General features: G+C 41.6%; 1 protein-coding gene and 1 long non-coding RNA gene across 2 annotated transcripts in view; one reads left to right on the top strand and one right to left on the bottom strand.

Moving 5' to 3' along the window:
• Positions 1-23,449, top strand: part of LOC125347590 (phosphatidylinositol 3,4,5-trisphosphate 3-phosphatase TPTE2-like) — a 181,098-nt gene that overhangs the window by 57,352 nt on the left and 100,297 nt on the right. The window lies entirely within an intron of this gene.
• Positions 415-17,201, bottom strand: LOC125348288. Its single transcript, XR_007210342.1, has 3 exons — positions 17,191-17,201; positions 15,758-15,761; positions 415-552 (listed from the first exon to the last, which is right to left on the bottom strand). It is a non-coding gene; the product is annotated as an uncharacterized LOC125348288 (long non-coding RNA).

Raw genomic sequence — 23,449 nt, 5'->3', positions numbered from 1 at the left:
TTCTTTTAATTATGAAAGAAGTCTCCAGATAACCTTGAGGAAAGAGTACTACAAAGCGGGTAGGAACCAGATACATAAGAAATTGTCCATTATAGTTTCATCAACAGATTAAGATTTGGGTTTCTGTTGATAGGTAGGTCACAGCCACCGGCAGATGAACAAGATGTTTCCAGGTGGGCATTTTGAGGAGTTTGTTAGCTTGTGTTGAGTTCTTAGGTAAGGTCAACACTAGTAGGTCTCAGTGCATTTGATGCATGAATTAATAAGCATTTCTATATTCAGACATAGGAAGGAACAGTGGGGGAAAATGCTTAAATCTTGGGTTTGTTGATGGGAGGTTAAATGATTGAGTGTCATACCAGCTTCTGGTGCATCAAACGTTTTAGGTTTAAAAGGAAATGTGGCTGACAAATTCTGAGTTTATTCAGTATGGTTGGATTTGGAGTTTTCCATGTTCCTACATAGGCTGCTAAGATTGACATGTTTACACACAGAAAAGGTGATCTTAAATTACACAGCTACAAGTTGTTTATGCTGATACCTGCCTTTTTTCTCTAAATCCCTGCAACTTTGTTCTGATATTTGTATTTGTTGGCTACCAAGTTGAAATTCTTTGGCCTTGTTTTGCTATGACCAAGTGACAATGTTGGCTATTGTAAGGAATTGTTTATTTCAATATGGAACCTTAGGGGATGGAAGGGAGATCCACTTCAAGCTGTGTTAGTAGGTACAGTTATCTAGAGTAGTGAATCTTGTAAGTTCAAATTTATGAGTAGGTGACAAGTTGGTATTGAGACTGTCCTTTTTTTTCCTGATGAAAATGAATAAAAACCTTTTTAAACTACAAAAAAAAGAAATAGAGATGAAGAAGGTAGAAAAAGGGGGAAGAATAATGAAGGAAAGAAAGAAAACAGCTAAAGAAAGTTGAGCATATTTTCTCTGACTACTAATTATTTGGGTTTCTTCATTTTTCATTTCCTAGTTTATATGTCAAAATATAAAGAGTATTTAACTTCAGAATTTTAGAGTACTTTTATTTCAGTGTTTTTCTTTAACTGACAGAATTGTACATATATGATATACAATATGATATTTTTATATTTTTATATATTGGTAAAATAGCTAAATCAGTTACTTAAAAAGACATTAATTGACAGACTTATACTTTTCTCATTGTGCTTTTAACTTGCTCTTTCCTGATGACTTGTAACATTGAGCTTTGTTTCATGGCCATTTTTTATCGGCCACTTACCTGTTTGCTTTGAGAAATGTCTTTCCAAGTCCTTTGTCCTGGGGCTGGGAGTATGGCCTAGTGGCAAGAGTGCTTGCCTCATATACATGAGGCCCTGGGTTCGATTCCTCAGCACCACATATACAGAAAATGGCCAGAGGTGGTGCTGTGGCTCAAGTGGCAGACTGCTAGCCTTGAGCAAAACAGAAGCCAGGGACAGTGCTCAGGCCCTGAGCTCACCGCCCTGGACTGGCCAAAAAAAGTCCTTTGTCCTACCCTTACCAACTTTGACTCCTTGAAGGTTTTGAGGAGCTCTTGGTTTGTTTAGTTTGCATTACTGTAGTTTGAGCCTAGGGCTTCCCTCTTCTTAAGGCCTTCTACCACTTGAGTCACACACCCTCTAATGCTATGGTATCTTTCTCAGAGACCTGTAAAGATACACTATGAAACAAGAGATAAATGCTAGTTGCCATTTCATACCTGCTGTGTATCTTTGTTGTGTCAAATAATCAATTACTATATAAATCTGAAAATGTCAAACCCAACAGAATTTTAATTTCCTAAAGCTTACTGCTGTTGCCTCTGCATTCATTTTGAATGTATGTTAGACTGGCATACCAGGAACAGGGCACAGCAACCCCCAACCCCCCAACAGTTTCCAGTCTCTGTCCCCTCCAGTTCCTCAGTGGGACAGATCTGGGTCTCTGTTCATGCACGCATCTTCCTATGCTACAGTGGATATAATCTCCTCCCGCACGCACCCCATGCTCCAGGGGGCCTGCGCAGGTGTGTCAAGGTGACTACTTGGGTTACCACATGACTCCAGGGAGCACAACGGAACCTCCCACAGGAAACCTGCTCAGCTAACATCCTGGGCCCAGTGCAAAGGCCCATAGCTCCTCAGGTCTCCCTGTGCCGAAGCCTCCCCACAGCTGGTTGGGCATGCATTTCTCCTGGATGGCTCTCCTCTTTCCACTAGCCCTCCCCTCTCTCTGTCATAAACTGTCTGTTCTCTGTGTTTCCTAGTGCTGCCTTGTTGTTGCTTGCACAGCATGCCTCACTGGCGCACATCACTTGATGAGCCTCCACCCCTACTTCTCTGGTGATGTTGCCGATGGAGACGCAGGCTTATCTGTCTGGGCTGACTTCAAACTGCTTCTCCAGAGCTCTGTCTCCCAAGTAGCTAGGATTTTAGCTGTGAGCCTTACCAACACCCAGCTTGTAGTTGGCTTTTTACAATCTGTGCACCTATTTCTCTATTCTGCTCACCACCCATGTTGTTTAGGGCATCTCGATGGAGTGCTGGGGATGAGATGCTCAGAGTTCGAAGGAAGAGGGAAAGAAGAATACTGTGATGAGCAAAAAGGACTTGAGAAAACAATGTAGGGACACTGCTGCTGAGAGGCAATGTGAACTAGAAGTGGATCTGGGAAAGAAGCAATCTCAAGTGCTCACGGGTCTCCTCTCCTAAAGTCACCTACTCTGAGCTGAGGTTGGGAACCATGAGAACAGAGGGAAGGGGATGGAGCCCCTCCCCCCCTCAAGTGAAAATTGGCTAAGGAAGCAGAAAGACACCTAAGAGCTGCTGACATGGCCAAGCATCGCCTGCCCAGTGGGCAGCTCCAGAGTGGAGTTCATGTGTGGGGAACCTCAGACGCCTATGGGTTATGATCATCTAGGCACATGTCCACAAGCAAGCCCTCTCAAAGAGTGGGTGTGTCCTCCGGTCCCATCCTTCGATTCTAAAGCACTTACCTTGGATAGAATAAACAATAATTTTTCTAATTTGAGTATTTTTAAGGGGTAAGCTCCACTTCAACGTATTTTGAAGTATTTCGAAATATTTGATGTAATGATACTGCAAAGCGACAGAAACCTCGATTTTAGTGGGAATGCAAGGTTTTAAGTCAGTATCCTAACCTCTCTTTTATAGCTTAAGAGCACTAAGAAATTAAGAAAACATTTATAGTGTTCCAATTCATAATATTCTTATGTATATGCCTCATGCCAAATTATCTAATATGGGAAAAAGCACTGACCTCAGAACTGCAGGGAGTAACATGGAAGGAGCAAGTCCTTGCTTATGACGTTCTTATGACTGCGAGGACAACTAAGGGGTAAAGCAACCATGGCGGAAGCTGCTTTAGTGAGGTAGAGGGAGGACTGTGGTTTGCTGGATGGTTTTCATCAAGGAAGAAAGAGACCTTACATAGCAGCAGGAGCTAATTATATGTCATTTTGGGGGGTGTCTCTAAAAGCTACAGTTTCTTCATCTGCCCTTTTCCCAAATCTTTTTTTGAGGTAACCTTGGAATTCTATTAGTCTATATTCCTCCTCTATAAAATGTTGCTCACAGGCTTTCCTTGGACCTCACTTGGAGGAACTGAAGAGTTCTGGTGCTGAGCCAACTGAGGAAGCTGATAAAGTTAGCTAATACATCTCCAATTGGCACAAGCAGTGTGCTGGGTGCTGGCCCATGCCAGTAATGGTCGCTACCAAGGAGGCTGAGGCTGAAAGGACTAAACACTGAAGCCATCCAGGGCTGAAAAGTTCTGAAGAATCCATCTCCAATGAATTAGCAAATAGTTGGGCTAGAGGTGTGGATCAACTGGTACAGTGCCAGTTATGAGCAGGTAAAGCCTCCCAAGCAACAGGTCCCTGAGTTCAAGCCCCAGTACTGGCAAAAAATGAAAGGGCAATAATAATGAGAAAGGTTCCTGAGTGATCCTGACCCTCAGGTGGCAAGGAGAATAGCCACAAAGAAGGTCAGAATGTGACAGTGTGTAGGAAGGACTGTCCAGCAGAGGGGGACTCAGTCCTGCATCTATGACCACAACTCTCTACCCTGCCTTGATTTCCCTGGGAATCAGCAGAGCTCTCACCCATGGCTAGTCAGGTCAGGGCTGCAGTCGGGGAAACTGCATGACTGCAGAAGTGAGAAAGGGGAAAGGTCTGCAGACCTGCGCAGGAGCTACAGGTAACCACCTCTCAGCTCCTGCCACCAGATTCTCCACTTCTACACGGAGAGCCCTGGAGAGGCTCCTGCTCTCACACTTCCTTCCCCGGAAGCAGCTTAAAGCAACAGGGGCTTCCACAACTGACACACAAGCAAGGAAGTACTCATCCAAATAAGGAATATCTTCCTTATTTGCACCAGGAGCAAAGCACTTTGGGATGCAAAGGATGGCATGATTGGAAAAACACAACACAGGCCTTGCCTTTAAGGAAGATAAATACATTGTATTTGAAAAGCTAACCCAATGCAACAGTGATACTCAAAATACAATGTGTTGAAAAGTAACTGTACCATTGGGGAAGGTGGGAAAGAAATGACGGAGCTAACTAGTGTGACAAGAAATGTACTCACTACATTACATTTATAACTATAACCCCTCTCTAAATCACCTTGACAATAAAATTAAATTTTTTTAAAAAATATGTAGCTACAGAATGGATGGCACAGTCCCTAACACACCCATAATGGGCGACAATGCCTGGAAGGGGCTTGGGAGGGCAGGGCCTGTAGGGAACGGGGCCATGTGAACAAAGTCTTGGGATGCTGGGAAACAGCAGATCTCCTAAAGATGATAGTGGGCAGGATGCAACGTACACAGGGTGGGAGCAAGGACTGGAAAAATCACATGGTAGAAGACCTCATGTTCAGCTCAGAACATTTAGTTTGCTGCAGCAGGAAGCCACTGTAGATGTGAGCATGCAAATGGCATGATTAGCAATGGACTTCACTAAGTTCATGTGCTGTTTACCCCTACAGATAATTTTTTTTTTTGGTTTGGTGACTTGGACAAAGGGAAAACCTATCCATGGGTAAGGCTGAGATTTTGTGGCCTGTACTGGAGATCAGTAGTTAGTGTCTAATGCAAGTTCAAGCTCTGTTCCCAGTGATCACTTCTCTGAAAGAAAACTATTTGCAGCCACATCCAGGGCTAGGAAGCCCCTAAAAGCTGTCCCACGGTGTGCAGGGAAACAGACAAGGCACTGTGGAGGAGCTGCACAGGGTATGGGAAATGATGGGCTGGGACATTGATAGATCTGGATTTGAGTGCATGTTTCAAAACATTAATTTCTCCAAACCTCAACTTCCCAATTTGCACAAAAGTGCCCACCCAAGGTTGTTGACTATAAATATATATGTATATATATATATATATATATATATATATATATATATATTCTTTTTTTTCCAGTCAAGGGCCTTCGACTCAGTGCCTGATCACTGTCCCTGGCATCTTTTTACTCAAGGCTAGCACTCTGCACTTGTGTCACAGCGCTGCTTGTGGCCATTTTCTGCATATGTGGTGCTGGGGAATCGAACCCAGGGCTTCATGTATATGGGGCAAGCACTCTTGCCACTAGGCCATATCCCCAGCCCCGTTGTTGACTATATTAAATGAGATAATGAGTAGGAAGTTCGTAGATGATTTAATATAGTTTGAAATGTAAATTCTATGAAATAAACACCTTGGTTTCTTCAGTAAATAAATTATGAGAAATAAGAAAAGAAGAAACCAATGAACTTTAACTGAAGAGTTGTGGGAATGATGGAAATATGTACTCTTATTTAGTACTCGACTGAAATGAACTAAAATAAAAGAGGATTTTAGCCCATTATGGAAAGTTACACACCAATTGATATTATACAGGTATTATTGAAGTAATAATTTAAGGTATAATCAATGCTATTAGGTGAGTTTTTTTTTTTTTTGTAGGGACTATGCTGGTTCTGGGAACTGTCTTTGAGCTCATTTGCTCAGTGCTATCATTTGATCTACAGCTTCACATCTGAGTTTTGGTGGTTAATTGGAGATAAAAGTTTCACAGAATTTGCTACGTGGGATGGCTTTGAACTGTGATTCTCAAGTCCTGAGTAGCTAGGTTTACAGTATGAGCCACCTGTAAACAGCAGTTTTTTTGTTTTTTATTTTGCTCAAGGCTGGTGCTCTACCACTTGAGTCACAGTTCCAACCCCGGATGTTTGGGTGATTAATTGGAGATAAGAGTCTCACAGACTTTCTTTACCTGGCTGGCTTTCAACCCCAATCCTCAGGTCTCAGTTGTCTGACTAGCTAGGATTACAAATGTGAGCCACCAGGGCCTAAGTAGGTGTTTTTCTTTTGTCTTTTTCTTTTTTAGGAGTGCATACATTGGGTATCATCCAAACTACTTGTGAGATCAAAGAATCCACTGACTGGAATTCCCTTCAGTGTAATCCTGCTTTAGGAAAGAAAAGAGTAGGAAGGGCCATCCAGGGTTTGAGGAGAGTTGAAAGGGAAGGTTGAAGCATGACTGGTTGTTAGTTGAGATGATGATTGAGGAATATACTATATGATTCCATCTTCATGTGTTCATGTTTGAATATGAAATGTGCTCTTAAAAGGCTGCTGTGCAAAAGGCTCAGTCCCCAATGTACCAGTGGACAGATGCAGGACTTTGGGAAGTAATTGTCTCAGGAAGCTTCTGACTGCATCAATATTCCAATCCATTGGGGGCTTCAGAAGTTTACAGCATTAGTAGAGGAGATGGGGCCTGGTTGAAGAAAGGGAAGGATGTCCCTGCCCCTTTCTGCTTCTCTCTGCTTCCTGGCCCTACTGAGGTGAGCAGGCTTCTCCACCACACCCGACCTGACATGAGTTTTCAGTCTCACCTCAGGCCCAAAGCAATGGGATCAAGTGGCCATGAAGTCAACCCTGAAACTGTGAGCCTCACTCAAACTCCTTCCCTGCTCTTAAGTTCTTCTGTCAGGCATTTGTCACAGTGACCAACAGTCTAATCCAATATGTTAGGAAGATTTTTTGTTTCCATAATAAAATGTGTTTGAGGGAAAATAGGGTAATAGTATAAACTTCAAATGGATGCTGCAAATATGGAATGGGAAATATAAAAAAGTATGATAGTGTTTGCTATGACGGGATTTAAAATATTTATTTTCCCTTTTCCTTCGCTCATAATCTCTATCTCTGCCTTTATTTCTTGTTCTCTGCCTCTCATTTTTCCACCTCTTTGTCTTCCCCTCTCCCAGACAAGTGGGATCAGCAAGGAGCAATCCTTGTGATGTTCTACAGAGGCTGAATTGTGCATTGTCTTAGCAGGGGTTTGTGAAATATCAACTTCTCTTTCCAGTGAAATCAAAAGCCAGAAGATGTGAGAGAATTTTCAGAAGCCAGGAAAATCTCAGGCATGGGACCTGCCTGCTGGGGAGGGGAGGTGCACAAAGGGAAGTAGGATGCACTGGGGAGAAGCCTGCCTAGGCAGCCCCGGGGGCGTGGCTTGGGGACTTGGGAGGGGTCAGGGAACTGTCACAAGGCACAAGTGCTGCCCCCTAACTGATTGTGTGAGAAGAGTTTCAAATACATACAAATGAAGGTGCCACTAACCGCTCCCCACAAAAACAAAACAAAAAACTCCCTTTCAAAAGAGAAAACTTACCTGGGATGGAATGGCTATCCTTTCAAATTATTTCCATACTCTGTATTTAATCTTTGCTCTCCAAAATACTGCAAACTGTCCTACAGAAAAGGAGACAACAAAACCATAGTTCACCTTCACATCACCAGTCTTTGGGCAGAGCTACTCAGAACAACAAAGTTGAATAAAGCCATGTCAAGACCATCTCTAGTTTAAGACTCAGAAAGACATGGTACGTTAGAGCTGGCATTAGCAATGACCTGGTCCAACTTTTCTTCCTGCCTTCCAGTTTACAAATGAGATGACTGAAGTGTAAAGACAACCAAGTCACGTGCAGACTGAAGTGTAAAGACAACCAAGCAACGTGCAGGACTGCAGCCAGGGTGAGCACAGCCTGCAGTGCCCTGCATTTCGTTTTGGAACTACAATCCATAGGACACACACACACACACACACACACACACACACACACACACACACTATCCCAGAAATCAAGCCAAAGAAACCCAATATTTATCTTGCTCTATACCTTGCCAGTGGTTATAATTTGGAAAACACTGTCTTAGAGCATCCATTTTCATCTTTACCTCAGGCCCTTGGGCTACAAATATTGGTCCAGGCAGCCCAGCCTGGAGGCAAATGCGATGTTGCCCACAGCCCTGGGGACCTCAGAGAACAAACCTGTGTGGCTCAGGTTAGGAAAACAGAAGGGTGGGAGTACAGAGTGGAACATGGTGCAAAACCTAAGCCTTCTGGACTGTAGGCCAACAGGTGAGAGGAGCTTGACGGGCTCGTGTCTCCTGGCGTGGGGATCAAGGCTCAGCTAGGTTTCTCGCCACCCCCTTTTCTCGTCCTCTCGCCTGGACACCCGGCCAGCAGAGAGCCAGGATGGGACGGAGGGGTCAGTGCTGACCTCATGTGCACGCGGCCTAACGAGAATGCTTGCCCACCTCCTTACCGGTAAAGAAAGCCAGATGCACACGAGTCTCGGAGAAGGCTTCCAGAGCAATCTGATTTATTAAGGCAGGTGTAAAGGGAAATGATAGCGAGAGAAGGTGATCGGCCAGGACACCGATAGGCTGAGAGCTATCACATGACCCACTTGAGCTAACATCACTCGAAAGCTCAGCGCCAGGGAGAGACAGGGAGGCGCCTGGGCTAGCGTGAGAGTTGGGGGCTGGGTGCAAAGCTGGTTCTTCTGGTTCCAGACCCAGAGAACTGTAGCCTGCTTCTGCATTCCCCTAGGGCTGGGGGAAGGGTGTCAAGTCCCAAGGCTGGATCCCAACAAGAGCTATTTTGGGTACATCCTACAGGCGGTAACATCCTGGCAAGATCATGTCAGTAGGACTGCACCTCACTTTATAAGGTGCAGCAGCCCACTGTCTCTCTGCAGACATTTCCAAAGGCCACACATCCCCCAGATATGGGCTCTTGGGGATAATAAAACAGAGGACAGACTTTGTTCTTAGTTACAAAGTAATAACTCTTATCAACGTAGAACTCAAAGGATGCTCAAAGTCCTTTGGAAACCTTGTCCTGTTAATCTTGATCTCCTTCTGTGGAAAAAGGAAGTCATTCTATTGGAGAGGTTACAGAAGCACCTGATTACTGAGGGTTTTCTTTTGTCTTTGTGTAGACCTGAGCTGTAGCCTGAACTCTACTCCTGATACTTTCCCACCACCTCCTCCTCTGGAGTGCTGGGATAACGCCTGTACCACCATGACCAGCCATGGTTTATTTTGCATTACCATCTTGTGGTCTTACTCATTTAACCTTCATTCTGCACATACAGGCTCCTCTCTTCATTTAGAATCATGACATCTCTCTGATGCAAGTGTGTACACCTGCAATTCTACCTGCTTGGAAGGCTGAGAACTGAAGGGTCATGACATGAGGGAAGTCCTGTCAAAATGTCTTCTAGACCCCTATCTCAAGAGAAAGACCTATCATCTGAGGTAGACAGAAAGAGCCTAAAGCAAGCATGGCCAGTGGTTAGTGAGACCCTATCTCAAAATAGCCAGTGTAGAAAAGGGCTGGAGCTGGAGGTATGGCTCAGTGAGAGAGCCCCTGCATAGGATGACATTGGTCCTGAGTTTAAACCCTAGTACTACAGACACACAAAAAGCTGGCATTGGACTATCTGTGTTCTATTCTAATCTCATCTATTCTATTCTGTTCATTTAGGTAGTGTTGAATTGTGAATTCTGAGTCTCATGCTTGCTAAGTGGCTATGATTCTGCTAAATCATGCTCTCAACACTTTTGTTATAAACTTTTTTTTTTGCCAGTCCTGGGCCTTGAACTCAGTGCCTGAGTACTGTCCCTGGCTTCTTTTTGTTCAAGGCTAGCACTCTGCCACTTGAGCCACAGTGCCACTTCTGGCCGTTTTCTGTCTATGTGAAACTGGGGAATTGAACCCAGGGCTTCATATATAGGAGACAAGCACTCTTGCCACTAGCCCATATCTGTTGGGGACTCAGTTTTGGCCTTGGTGGGGGAAGGGTGCCGAGAGAGACGCTGCCCTTCCCCCAGCCCTGGGACAGTGTGGGAGGGAGCCCTTCCCACCTTCTGGCCTCAACCGGAAAAGAAGTCCCTGGGGGGTGAACACGTGCATACCACCATGATAGGGTTTCCCAGCCCACAAAGGAAGTTTCATGACATCACCTGATGGGCAGCTCATCTTAGCCAATGGCCCAAGTCCTTCCCTTTCCCGCCATTACCGCTATCTAAGCCCCCCTCCCAATTAAATCCTTTGAGACTCATTCAACCATCAAAGTGTCTCCCTGATGCCTTCTTCCGCCTCCGTTCCTGACATGTGAGGGGATTGGGGGAGGGGAGGCTTCAGCAACCTTTCCTCAACTTAGTGTACTTCCATGAGTATGCAGCTGGGCGGGGCCCCAGAGCGGTCTGTGAAAGGATCCCTGCTGCGTCCTCCTGTCATTTGCAGGCTTGCTGCTGCCAATGGAGTTAAAGCAAAAAAATAAAAGAAAAAAAAAAGGGTTGATGTTTGTTAAGCTCAGAGATTCGGTTAAGTTCTGCCTGTTGTTGGTTAAATCCTGTTTTCTCTAGCTGGGCAATGCACGTGGTGGGCAATGGAGTCCTCCATCTTGAAGGTGGAGTCCCACCCATTCCCCCAGGTGATGGGCATGCCAGACTCCCCTGGGCTGGGCGGGGACTCAGACTAACAGGCATCCAGCCATTGCGCTGCAGCTGGGAGGGGCTAGCACCCCTACTTGCCTGCACGTTTTCTCTCCATGTCAGACTTACAGCTGCAGGCAGGGTAAAACCAGGAAAAGTTTCAAATTGTGAACTAAAACAAAATATTAAAGAGGGAAACAAAGAGTTGTAATATAACAATAGGTAACTTGGGCTGGGGATATAGCCTAGTGGCAAGACTGCCTGCCTCGGATACACGAGGCCCTAGGTTCGATTCCCCAGCACCACATATACAGAAAACGGCCAGAAGCGGCGCTCTGGCTCAAGTGGCAGAGTGCTAGCCTTGAGCGGGAAGAAGGCAGGGACGGTGCTCGGGCCCTGAGTCCAAGGCCCAGGACTGGCCAAAAAAAAAAAAAAAAAAAAAAAAAACAATAGGTAACTTGATTGGATTTCCTATAATTACCAGTTCAAAGATACTAAAAAGTGGAGGAGATTTTCTGGATGGATGAAAAAGTTTGCTTGTTTGGTGTGATTTAAAAAATTGTCAGGTTGGGAGTCACAGATTTGTCTTCGGATTGGGTGACTAGGAGAGGTTTCCTTTTTGTTTTTATTCAACCACGTGGTTCTGGTATGGGCAAATTAATACCATTTGCCACTGGAATTCCAGAAAACTTAAATGGCCAATCAAATAAGCAATTTAAGAGCACTCAGGGTTTGTATGTGTGTGTGTGTTTGGTGGTTGGTAAGATTTAAAAGCAGAACAAAATAGGTTTTCAGCCCAAAGTTCGGATGCAAACAAATGGGCCTAAGAGAAATTCCATAAGGTTCAAACATGCAACATGTGGTATAAGTACAGTGATGTAAAACCAGTGTGTTATTTTTATATTCAGTATGTTAAAAGTTAAGTGTGCATCTAGTCCTGACAATTCTTGGCATAAATTAAGATTTTTCCTTCCCATTTTTTCTCTCCTGTGTTCTCATCAACTCTCAGGATCAAGAAATTGAAATCATTTCATACAAATGTGACTATTAACCTAAATTGTCCTGATCCAAAATTGACATTTTGCTTCCTAGGATACAGGTCCAACTTGTGTGTATTAGCTGCATGGACAGTGACAGAGAACCACCACAGTCTGTTCCCAAACTGCCTGGTTTCTTCTTCTCCCAAGATTAGAGTTGGATTCATAAATAGTCCTCTCCTAACAGTTACTCCAGGTTAAATCACCATAGTTATGTAAGTGGCCACAGAGATAGCCAGGTGAATTTTGTGATTAAGAAAATCTTTTCACCTTGCTTAAACCAAAGGGCGTCATCCTACCAGAGCCAGGAATGCTGGGAAATTTTAAACACCCTAACCAATCTATATAGAAAAAAAATCTATATAGGTAGAGCACTAGCCTCGAAAAGAAGTGCTCAGGGACAGTGCTCAGGACCCGAATTCAAAACCCATAAATGTGGATGGGAAAATGCCATTCCAGCAACAAACGCTGGAAGTCCTGGGACTTAGCCAGTCCAGGAGACGGAATGTGGAGTGGAGTGAGAGGAGAATGGTGTCATATTATCCTAAAGGGAGCTGCCTTGTCTCACCCTTTCAAAATGGATCAGAGCTGGGAAACAGAGAGAGGTAATACCTGTCCATTTCCTTTTTCCGCCAGTTGTATGTATGTATATATATATATATATATATATATATATATATATATATATATATATATATATATTTGCCTCTGACCTCTGACTGGCTAAGCCAAACCGGTTTTCTATCACTAAACACTTCTTTCAGTCATTTCTCCTTACCTGTTCACTTTACAATTGGGCTTATGCTCCAAAAGGAACTTTTCCTCGCTTATTCCCAGGGTGTGTTCTAAGTCATTCATGGCAACCAGCTCTGAGAACTTGTCAATACTTTCCCTGACCTTTTCAAAAGTCTCTTTTGACAGAATAAAATCTCTTGCTGAGATCACCACCTGGGAATTTGCCGTTCATAGCCGTCACCCTAACACAGACCTGAACCCTGGAGGCACCAGCCTTGGAAACTTCTGGGTATGCCCAAGAGGCCAGAGGAAACCATAGCACTCTCTGACCCCAGTGATCATTCTCATGGTAATGATGGGAACTTTTGCCAGCCACACTGGACGGTCCCAGGCTGAGGGGCCCTTAATTATGACACATCGCCCCCTTGACAGCAGGAAGTAGCTACAGAAGAAGAGCCCTCCATCCATATTCTCTGTCTGGTGCCCTCTGGTGTCATAATTTTAAAAAACAAAAGGGGGAGGGGTATTCCCCAGGATTAAGGATAGTTATACTCATGTTAATTATCAAGAAATTTTAAATCATCCCGAATCAGTGTGGGATGGAGTATTGTATATGTGTTTTTCCAGATTGGAAAATTAAACCCAGAGCACCCGCTGTGGAGAAATGTTTTCTTCTTGTTCTCTCCAGGAAAAGGAGGACCATGTTGCACTTCTGCTCTTCCATGGAAATATGGAAAGTAGGACTGCATACGGTATGAGGTAACCAAGCTTCCTTTCCTTGTTTGCTTTCTAGATTCTTTCTTTAGCATCTCATGGCTCAATGTTTTGCAGTGGCAATACTGCCTACAGCGTCACACACACACACAAAATTAAGGAATTTTGCACCATGCTTCTTCCTTTACTCTCCCCCTGCTGCTAGACTTGGGGAGTTCTGTTGGAAAGAAGATAGGAGTTGAGGGTATTGACACTCAACCCCAATGTTTTATGATAGAAATGTTTGAGAAAAGTAAGCGCAATGGTTTAGCGCCTTCGCTTCAATGTTTATATATAAAAGAATGCTTAACTAATCACTTATGTTTAAGTTATCAGCTATTGTGAACTACCAGGGATGCCAGAGTTTCAGCCTACTTCTACCTTACCACCAAAAGATTAATGTCTGCACTTGGCGCGAGACCAGCTAAGGACTCCAGCGTCTGGATGAAATCACATGGATGGCCCCTTACCTACCCCTCACCCCTTTTGTGGAAGGGGCCCCACAGATCTTATGTCAGCATTTGCCTTATGCCCACATATGCCATGTATTTACAGCATCCCCTGATCATTTTAAAAAACTAAAAAAGGGGAGATTTGGGGGACTCAGTTTTGGCCTTGGTGGGGGAAGGGTGCCAAGAGAGAGACGCTGCCCTTCCCCCAGCCCTGGGACAGTGTGGGAGGGAGCCCGTCCCACCTTCAGGCCTCAAGTGGAAAAGAAGTCCCCCGCCCCTGGGGGGCTTGCCACGTGCGTGCCACCATGATAGGGTTGCCCAGCCCACAAAGGGTGTTTCATGACATCACCTGATGGGCAGCTCATCTTAGCCAATGGCCCAAGTCCTTCCCTTTCCCACCATTACCGCTATCTAAACCTCCCTCCCAATTAAATCCTTTGAGACTCATTCAACCATTGCAGTGTCTCCCTGATGCCTTCTTCTGCCTCTGCTCCTGACATGTGAGGGGATGGGGGGAGGGGAGGCTTCAGCAACCTTTCCTCAACTTAGCGTATTTCCATAAGAGTATGCCTTAGCCTTCTGCCGGTGGAAGGCAAGGCCGAGTGCTCTTTCATAGATTTTGGGGATCAAGCATTTTCCCCAGGAGATCGGGGAGAAAGGGATCCATCAGATCCCGACACATATCCCCAGCCCTCAATCCTTTTTTTTGCTGGTTAATTTTAGGATAAGCGCTTGCTTACCACTCAATCATGCACCTGAGCTACGCTCCACCTACTACAGTCTTCTCCATCATCACTGGGATGGCAGGTGCTTGCCGTGGTGTCAGGCACCCCTGTGTGGTGCTGGTGTCTTGTGGCCTTTCATGCCTAGGCTGGCCTGAGTATGTGAGCCTCTCATTCTCAACTTCTCACATAGCATGGGGTGAGAGGTGCACACCACTGCACCCAGCTGTGACTTGAGGAAAGGTCTCATGACCTCTTCTGCCCAGGCCATCCTAAAACCACAATCCTCCTCTTCTAGGACTCCCGAGTAGCCAAGATCACAGATGTGATTCACAAATGCCTACCCTTTCCTTGGTTCCTGTTTTTTAAACACTGCATTCCACAGTCATAAAATTCACTGCATCTCCTACAAAATTAAGTAAATTGACAGAAGGGGTGGGTTTAGGAGGGTCAGGGAGAATGATGAAAGCATGACATTGGTCAAGATGCACTGCATTCATAAACCACATTTTTGAATGGCAACGCCTTTGTTACAACTCCTTAAAGATAAAAACACAAACTTTAAAATACTGCATATCTAGGATATTATAAATTTTGCATTCCCTTCACTTTGTGCCTCATTTCTGCTGTCACCGTAGACCTGGCCCAGAACCAGTAAATGGCCAATTACTAACTGCTCATTAATCAAGGAAGCATGAATCAAGGCTTTCACTTAAGTGAACTATCTAAGAATTTTTTTAAAACATTTTACCAGGAATGTTTCAGAACCAGCAAACTCGACAACTGTAAGACAGAGTGCAGTAATATCTTTTCTACCTTAGCTGTTAAAAATACCCTAGTTGCAATGAGACAGATGCAAATCATTGTCCCTGTTCTCCCTAGAAAAGATGTTAGTGCTTTTTTAAATGGCAAAAAAAAAAATTCAATACATAACCTAAAAATAAGAAAAGCAGGGGAAGGGGTGGGTTGGAAGAGGTAGGTAAGAATGCTGAAAGGGATGACATTCATCAAGCGGCACTGTATTCATAAACTGTTTGTTGAATGGTAACTTCTTTTGTACAACTAAAATTAAAAATAATGATAGTAAAAAACAAAAGCATGATAAATAGAAGACATATTTCTCATTAAGAAAGCATAGGAGTTAGTTCAGGAGACTTTTTTGACTTCCAATATATATATTTATATAGTTGATTTTTACTTTATACTTACGACCAAAGCCAAGGACATGATGACATTTTAAAATTTCATCACAAACTATTTGTGACACTTTTCTCATAATTGGACATCTTCACTCTCATGACCACTTCAGCTACCAACAGATTCATTTAGACAATGATAATGTTCTATTTTGTCTATCTTCCCAAATAAAAGAATTTAGATAATATATTTAAGACTCTAGTAAGTTACGGTTGTATACAGTGGATCTGTACAGAATTCCCAATTAACTCTCAAATCTTACCACAATCTTTCTGTTTGTTCAAAGAAATGCCATTTTTAAAGTAACCTGAGAGAATACTGTGCCGTTCACAAAACACTAATGCCACAATCACTAATTTACCAAGGCTCCTAAGAATGCCTGTACCAATTTTCTTAATTAAGATCGACGCACTTTTAACACGAGAGAGCAGTTACTTGTATTAGTTTCCCATTAGTTCATCAAAGACATTAGTTAAAGACATTAGACTTAGTTCCTGTTCAGCTGAAGAATGACTTTCTCTAGTTAGCCTACCCTAAAATTTGTCTTCCAGTTTTTTTAAATCTGGTTTCTGCTTTAGCCATAGTGTTTCCCGTCAAGAACCTTTGTGTACAATACTGTTTGCTTATCGTGCAGAGTGATGAAAATAGCTAATTCCACCATGCCAGGTGTCTTTAGTTCTATCATACAAAATTTAGGTTTGAAAAGTGTTGCCTTTTCTATTTCTACCATCATCTGCACATTTTGAATAAGCTGCTTTATATAATTCCACATATACCCTTTTACCTGAGAATTATAACCTTTTCTGATCTATCCTTTAAACATTTTTTTGAACTTGGCCACTCATGTTTAAAAGCACTATTGTAACCAAGAACTTCCAAAGGGAAGCTAAAGCCATCACTGGCTATGATGAGAAGCTGGCTGCTAGATGAGATGACTGGCTATTGCTTCTCTCAGCTTCACTGACTATAAACGTGTCAGTTCTGGAGGACATCTGTGGGTCTCTGCACATCTGATCTTTTGCTAGTGGAAGGAAACTTGGGAAAAGCTCTTTTAGCAATTACATATGCACTAACATGGGGGACACTCACGTGCCTGTGCTGGGAATAAGTGCAGTTTCAGGATGACTAAGTGTCCTCTCAGCCTGTTCCTGTTTCCTGTTTCTCAGGTGAAACAGGAAACCCTGAAGGACACATTCTGTGATCATTTGTCAAGCATCCATCACTAAACCTCTCATGTTAGACAATGATGAGTTCTCCCAGCTGGAAATGTCAGGACTGGTGTATAACTATTATTGTATCACCAACAGACTGTCATATACAATTGGTCATAGAAATCAAGATATGGAATCCTTGCCATGCCAAAAGCAATACTTACAAAACCATTTGGTGTAAGTCAACTGCATAATTCTTGGGAGGAGAGGGAAAGGGGGAGGGGGAAGGGGGGAAATGAGGGAGGAGGTCACAAGTTGAACAAGAAATGTACTCACTGTCTTTCATATGAACCTTTAATCCCTCTGTACTACACTTTGACAATAAAGAAAAAATTTTTATAAGAATAATGATAGGTAATCCTTCTAGATTTTTCTTTCTAGACGCCTTCCCCCAGTGTTTTATAGCGGCCTTGCATGAACTGAACTTAGCTGGATAATAGATGGCATCTTCCTGAACCATTTAGTCTTTAGGAAATTAAAATTCTGTTGAGTTTGACATTTTCAGATTTATATAGTATTTGATTATTTGACATAACAAAGATAAATAGCAGGTACGAATAGCAACTAGGATTTATCTTTTGTTTCATAGTGGTTTTGTTTTTGTGGCCAGTCCTAGGGCTTGAAGTCAGGGCCTGAGCACTGTCCCTAGCTTCTTTTTGCACAAGGCTAGCACTCTGCCACTTGAGACACAGCGCCACTTCCGGCTTTATATATATATATATATATATATATATATATATATATATATATATATATGTGGTGCTAAGGAATCAAACCCAGGGCTTCATGTATACAACGCGAACACTTTACCTCTATGCCATATTTCCAGTCCTCTTGTTTCATAGTGAATCTTTACAGGTCTGTGAGAAAGATGCCTTAGCATTAGTGGGTGTGTGACTCAAGTGGTAGAAGGCCTTAAGAAGAGGGAAGCCCTGGGCTCAAACTAAGCAAACCAACAGTACCTCAAAACCTCCAAGGATTCAAAGGTGGTAAGGGTAGGACAAAGGACTTGGAAAGACATTTCTCAAAGAAAACATGTAAGTGGCCAATAAACAACGGCCATGAAACAATGCTCAATGTTACTAGTCATAAGGAAAGAGCAAGTTAAAAGCACAATGAGAAAAGTTTAAGTTTGTCAGGTAATGTCTTTTTAAGTAACTGATTTAGCTATTTTACCAATATACAGAAACATCAAAATATCATATTGTATATTATATATGTACAATTCTGTCCGCTAAAAAGAAAAAAAAAACTGAACTAAAAGTGTTCTAACATTCTGAAACTAGATACTCTTTATACTATGACATATAAAGTAGAAAAATCAAAAATGAAGAAACACAAATAATCAGTAATCACAGAAAACATGCTCAACTTTCTTTAGCTCTGTTTTCTTTCTTTCCTTCATTATTCTTCCCCCTTTTACTACCTTCCTTGTCTCTATTTCTTTTTTATACTTCCTTCAGCCTTAAAACCAATATTAAAAATGTTACCCTATTAGTCCTACTGAATAGTAGAATGCACCCCCTGCTAGCTCTTCAATATTTTCTTTAGAAAAGGGGAACAGAAAGAAAAGCATTATTACCTTTGACTCCTTTGCAGTGAATTGCGATGACATTTTCAGCACCTTTGGCCAACCAGTCCACGACTTCTTTGGAAAATATAATCATTTCCCTGATTGCACATAGAAGATTTGTAGTTGCTTAAACTAGTTCCAAAATTCAAGCCCAATGAGTTTAGTACTCTTCTGACAGTCAGTGTGACACAAAACTTACTCAAGGGTGGGAACGTTATGATCATTAATCTTGATTCCTTTTACCAGATCATGAAAGTATGTCGGATCATAAGATTCCTCACCTACAAGAAATAACATACATGTCACATTTCTATGCCTAAGCATGCAGAAGTTAGGAATAAAGTTCAAATTTTCTATTAGGAATTCCTTATCTATCTTCAAATGGAGCTTTCTGGGAAGCTCCTGTTGCTCTGCAATGATTCTTAAGATAAACAGCACAAGGTTCCAAAACCCTAAGAGGGAGGAAGGGAGGCCAGGGGACCAAAGAGGCCAAGGAAAGTTGAAGGATTTAGGGAAGGACTCCAGGTCTGTTCACCTCAGGTAATCTAAAATCACCCTCTTGCTTCATAAGCTTCACTTTTAACTTTCTAGCAGACTACTCATTCTACCAGCGCACATGTGTGCCATGGAGCGGAGGTCAATGGCGCTGTCTAAAATGCTCAAGTCCCTGAAAAACAGTCATTTAATGTATAGACAGGAGAAAACAAAATCGAGACAGAAACAATGGGAAACTAAGGGAATATTCTGGTTTCAACTGGTTTTTGTCATTTCCTGTCTTGTGTCTTGATCTCATCACTACCCACTCCAGTGTTAGAAAACACATTTGCTCAACTGTCTTTAGTACATATGACATGAAAGAAAGAAGTACTATCAGTCTTTTTTTTTTGCCAGTGCTCAGGCTTGAACTCAGGGCCTGAGCACTGTCCCTGGCTTCTTTTTGCTCCATTTGAGCCACAGTACCACTTCTCGCCTTTTCTCTCTATGTGGTGCTGAGGAATCAAACCTAGGGATTCATGTATACAAGGCAAGCTCACTTGCCACTAGGCCATATTCCCAGCCCGAGAAAGATGTCTCTGCCTCTCTGGTCTCACTGACCTGCCTCCCTCTTCGGAACTTACAATCAAGCTAACTTTTCCTGCCAAACAGGACCAGTACAAAATAAGAATTTTTCATCTAACTTCCCACCACTAAATATTTATGACTAAGTGAAACATAAAAGGGGATCACTTTCTTACAAGTTTTCTATCTACAATAGCAAAATTATAAAATCATGTACATACTGCAGAGGTTGTACATGACATAATGGCCACAGTGCTTGGTGTCCAGGAGCAGGACCACCTCCTGAAAAAGACAGACACATGTCCTATATATCCAATGTAAAACATGAACAAACTTGCACTTATAGGAGTAACCTAAAATGGTATTTGTTTTTATTTACTTTTCTCTGGTACTTTCTAGTGGACATGCAGGGAATGGAACCTGCTGATAGTTTTCTAACACCCTCTAAAACATATAAATGAGCCCCTAACACAATGTTTAATATGTTTTTAAACACCACAAATACACTACCTATAAATCCACATGGTTTAACAAATATTTATGAATACACATTGCTTACTGCTGTAAATACACATTGTTTAAAGTTATTTGAGAAAGAAATTAACTTAAGTAAATCTCTTTGAAATAATTTACAGTAAGTGATATATATATATATATATGGTAAGTATATTAGTCTAATTCAGAAGAGGTATTGTTAAAACAATTATTTGATTATTAGTTTACCGACCTCTATGTAGATAAACAAATTGAAAGAAAATTATAATTGTGGCATGCAATAAAGACAAAGGTAACTCATATTTTAAAATAGTTCTTAGTAATATGGAGACTTTTTATCTGAACTACATTTTCTTGTGTAGAAATGAATATATATATATATATACATATACATGGGTATATGTATGCTTATATGTACATATGCATAACTTTAAAAATAGGAAACAGTAATTATTATTTAAAACTTCATGAAGCTAACAGAATTTCCAGAAAATAAACAGTAAAATACACAGACACACACAGACACACACACACACACACACACACACACACCTTTGTATGGTAGGAAATTGACTATCATAAAATTAAGATACTGGTATACTATGGAAGCATGTTTGCTGGCTTGAAATTGAGAAAAAGGAAATTAAAGCATCAAGTGTTGGAGGAAGAAAGAACACTTCAGAGAATGGGAGGTGAGATAAATAAATGTGCTTCAAAGTTTCATAGGATAACTTGTACCAAAATAAAACCCAGATGGATTTAGAAATCCAATATTGAAATTCACAAATAAGATATTGAAGTGTCCCAGAACATCACAAATCAGGATAGCATAAACACATTTGCACATTCTTGTTCATTGCTGCACTAGTCACAACAGCCAAGTTATTGAAACAGCCCTTGCAATAAATGAGTGGATCAAACAAATGTGGTACCTATACACAGTGGAATTTTACACAGCTATCAGAAAGAATATTATGTTACTTGCAGGGAAATAAATGGATGGAGCAAGAATAATCATGTTAAGGTGAGGTAGGTCACGTGCAAAGAGACAAACAACGTATGTGTGTTCCCATATGCAGAAGCTAGATCTAAAATACACTGGGAGAGTATAAATCACAGTACTCTACACAGTTACACACAGTGAGACCAATGGAGGCTAGTCTTATGGGGGAAATGTCTATGTGCCTATGATCATATAAAATAATATTTATCAAAATGAACCCCAGGAAATGGATACAGAGATTTTTTTTCTTTGTTCTTGGATTTGATTTGTTTTCTTTTGTCTTGTTTGATTGTCTGTCTTTGGAAGGGTAAGGGGGCACAGCTATGAAAGGACAAAGGGTGAACACTAGACACTATGTTGAAAATAAGCTATGCAACTTGCAAGTGAGGATGAGTAGGAAACACTGAGAGAGGGGAAGGTGTAACATTATCCCAAACCATACTCTTTATCTGAGTTATGTAACTGTAACCCCTCTGTAACCCCTCGCCTTTATAATGACAATACATTTTAAAATAAATAACCAAATAAAAAAATTTAAAGGCCACAACAGAGAACAGAGGAAAATATTTTTTTTCAGCCAAATCAACTGAATGGTCACTCCACCAAGTACAACAAATCAACAGTGACTATAACTTATCAACAACTTCCCTAGTACTCCTTGATTCCCCATAGCCACTATGTGCACATCAGACAGGCAACAGACTGGGCTACTTCCAGAGCCTAAGTTGCAAATCAAAGGGAGAGCCTGAGGTGTTTTCCTCTCACAATAGCAAGTTCTCAAGTGATGCTAAAGTTGCCTAATGATGGTGATTTTCCAAAAGCCTATCACATTACACATTTACTTGGAGACCAAATTGGAGCTCTGGGAAATGAAGGTAAGACATAATCTACTTATTTGACTTCTAATAAATACACTTAAAAGCCCCCTGGCATCTACATTCCAGTAAAAATGTGCTCTTTTCTACTTCATTTAGAGAGAGAAAGACAGAGACAGAGATAGAGAGGCACATACACAGACACCAAACCCTCATATACATTATACTTTCTAATTCCTTACTGCTATAACTTTGCCTTAAACAGTTTCCATTTCTACTGAAATGACACTGCAAAATGCCTGGTATGTCTTCGCATGTATGTCACATTCTTTGGTTTCCATTTACTGTTTTTTAGGGAATGATGACTGGAATCACTCAGACTTTTTACACAGGCTCAAGTAAGTATTCCCAAGATTACAGGAAAAACCTAGATTGGTAGGACTTCAAATGTAGTTAGTTTGTAGTTGAAATACAAATGGAGATTTAGAGAGAAGTTCAAAATGTTATGAATTAAAGTTCCTTCACTAAATGCTCCATTTCCTATATCTAAGTAAAGGTATGTAAATGCATACACTTGTATTGGCCTTAAATGCCTTCATGGTATAGTTTTCAGGTTATGTAACAATATGTTCCCTTCTTTCTTTCTTCTCTTTTTGTGGTACCAGGATTTAAACTCAGGACCTTGTACAGGCTAAGTAGGCACCGTACTAATCAACTCATGTCCCCATTCGTAAATATTTTATCTTCAAGAAACTTATTTGGTACAGAAACTAAACAAAAATCAGTTCACTATACAAGATTAAAGCCATAGAAAATGAAAAAAAATAAAGTGGATGAAGGAAAAGAACATTTTAACATCTCAGTTATATATTTCATACCCTGGGACAGCTTTAAAAATTCTGGAATCAAGAAATATATCCTTGACATCAATAGATAAGTGACGACAACAAAGAATGTGTCTATGATGTTAAGTGTGTCAGAAAAATAATGCTTTTTTTCCTGTAAAAGATAATAAAAATATGGTTACCTTCTCCAAGAGAAGCACAAGTTATTTGATTTGTCTTCATTTGAAATTTTACTTTAATGGATTATTTAAATTGCGTTGTCTAGACTAGACTAAGGGGAAATATAATAGTAGGCAATAATCTCAAGTACTAAGTTTATATTTACTATATATTAAATTTTATTTAAAGTTTAAAACTAATTTAACAATAAAATTTACGAAAACTACATAATATTTATAACTATTATATTTTAAATATTATATACTTGCAGATATGGTGGCAAGTTAAGCTTAATAAAGAAGAGGCATATCCAAACCACTTAACAAGAGGCATGCACTGCCTTCTCCCGTGTATGAAGGAAGAAAAGTGGGAGTGCACAGCGCTGTGGAACAAGCTCAGTGTGTCACACCCTTAGAGCCATGGACTCAAGTGTAATGAGGAGCTTATGAGGGGGGAAGGAACTGCTATTCTGAACTCGTTCTCTAGCCTTGTACCCACACTGGAATGCCAAGGGGCTGATGCGTCCTTCCTGGGACAAAGACTTTCATCCACCACCTTCTTTCCAACACTGGCTCCCACAGAGCAGAGGTGAGCACTGGGCC

The sequence above is a fragment of the Perognathus longimembris genome, chromosome 3 (assembly GCF_023159225.1).
Source record: "Perognathus longimembris pacificus isolate PPM17 chromosome 3, ASM2315922v1, whole genome shotgun sequence".
NCBI classification, from domain to species: Eukaryota; Metazoa; Chordata; class Mammalia; order Rodentia; family Heteromyidae; genus Perognathus; species Perognathus longimembris.
This window is presented reverse-complemented; position numbering and strand designations above follow the sequence as displayed.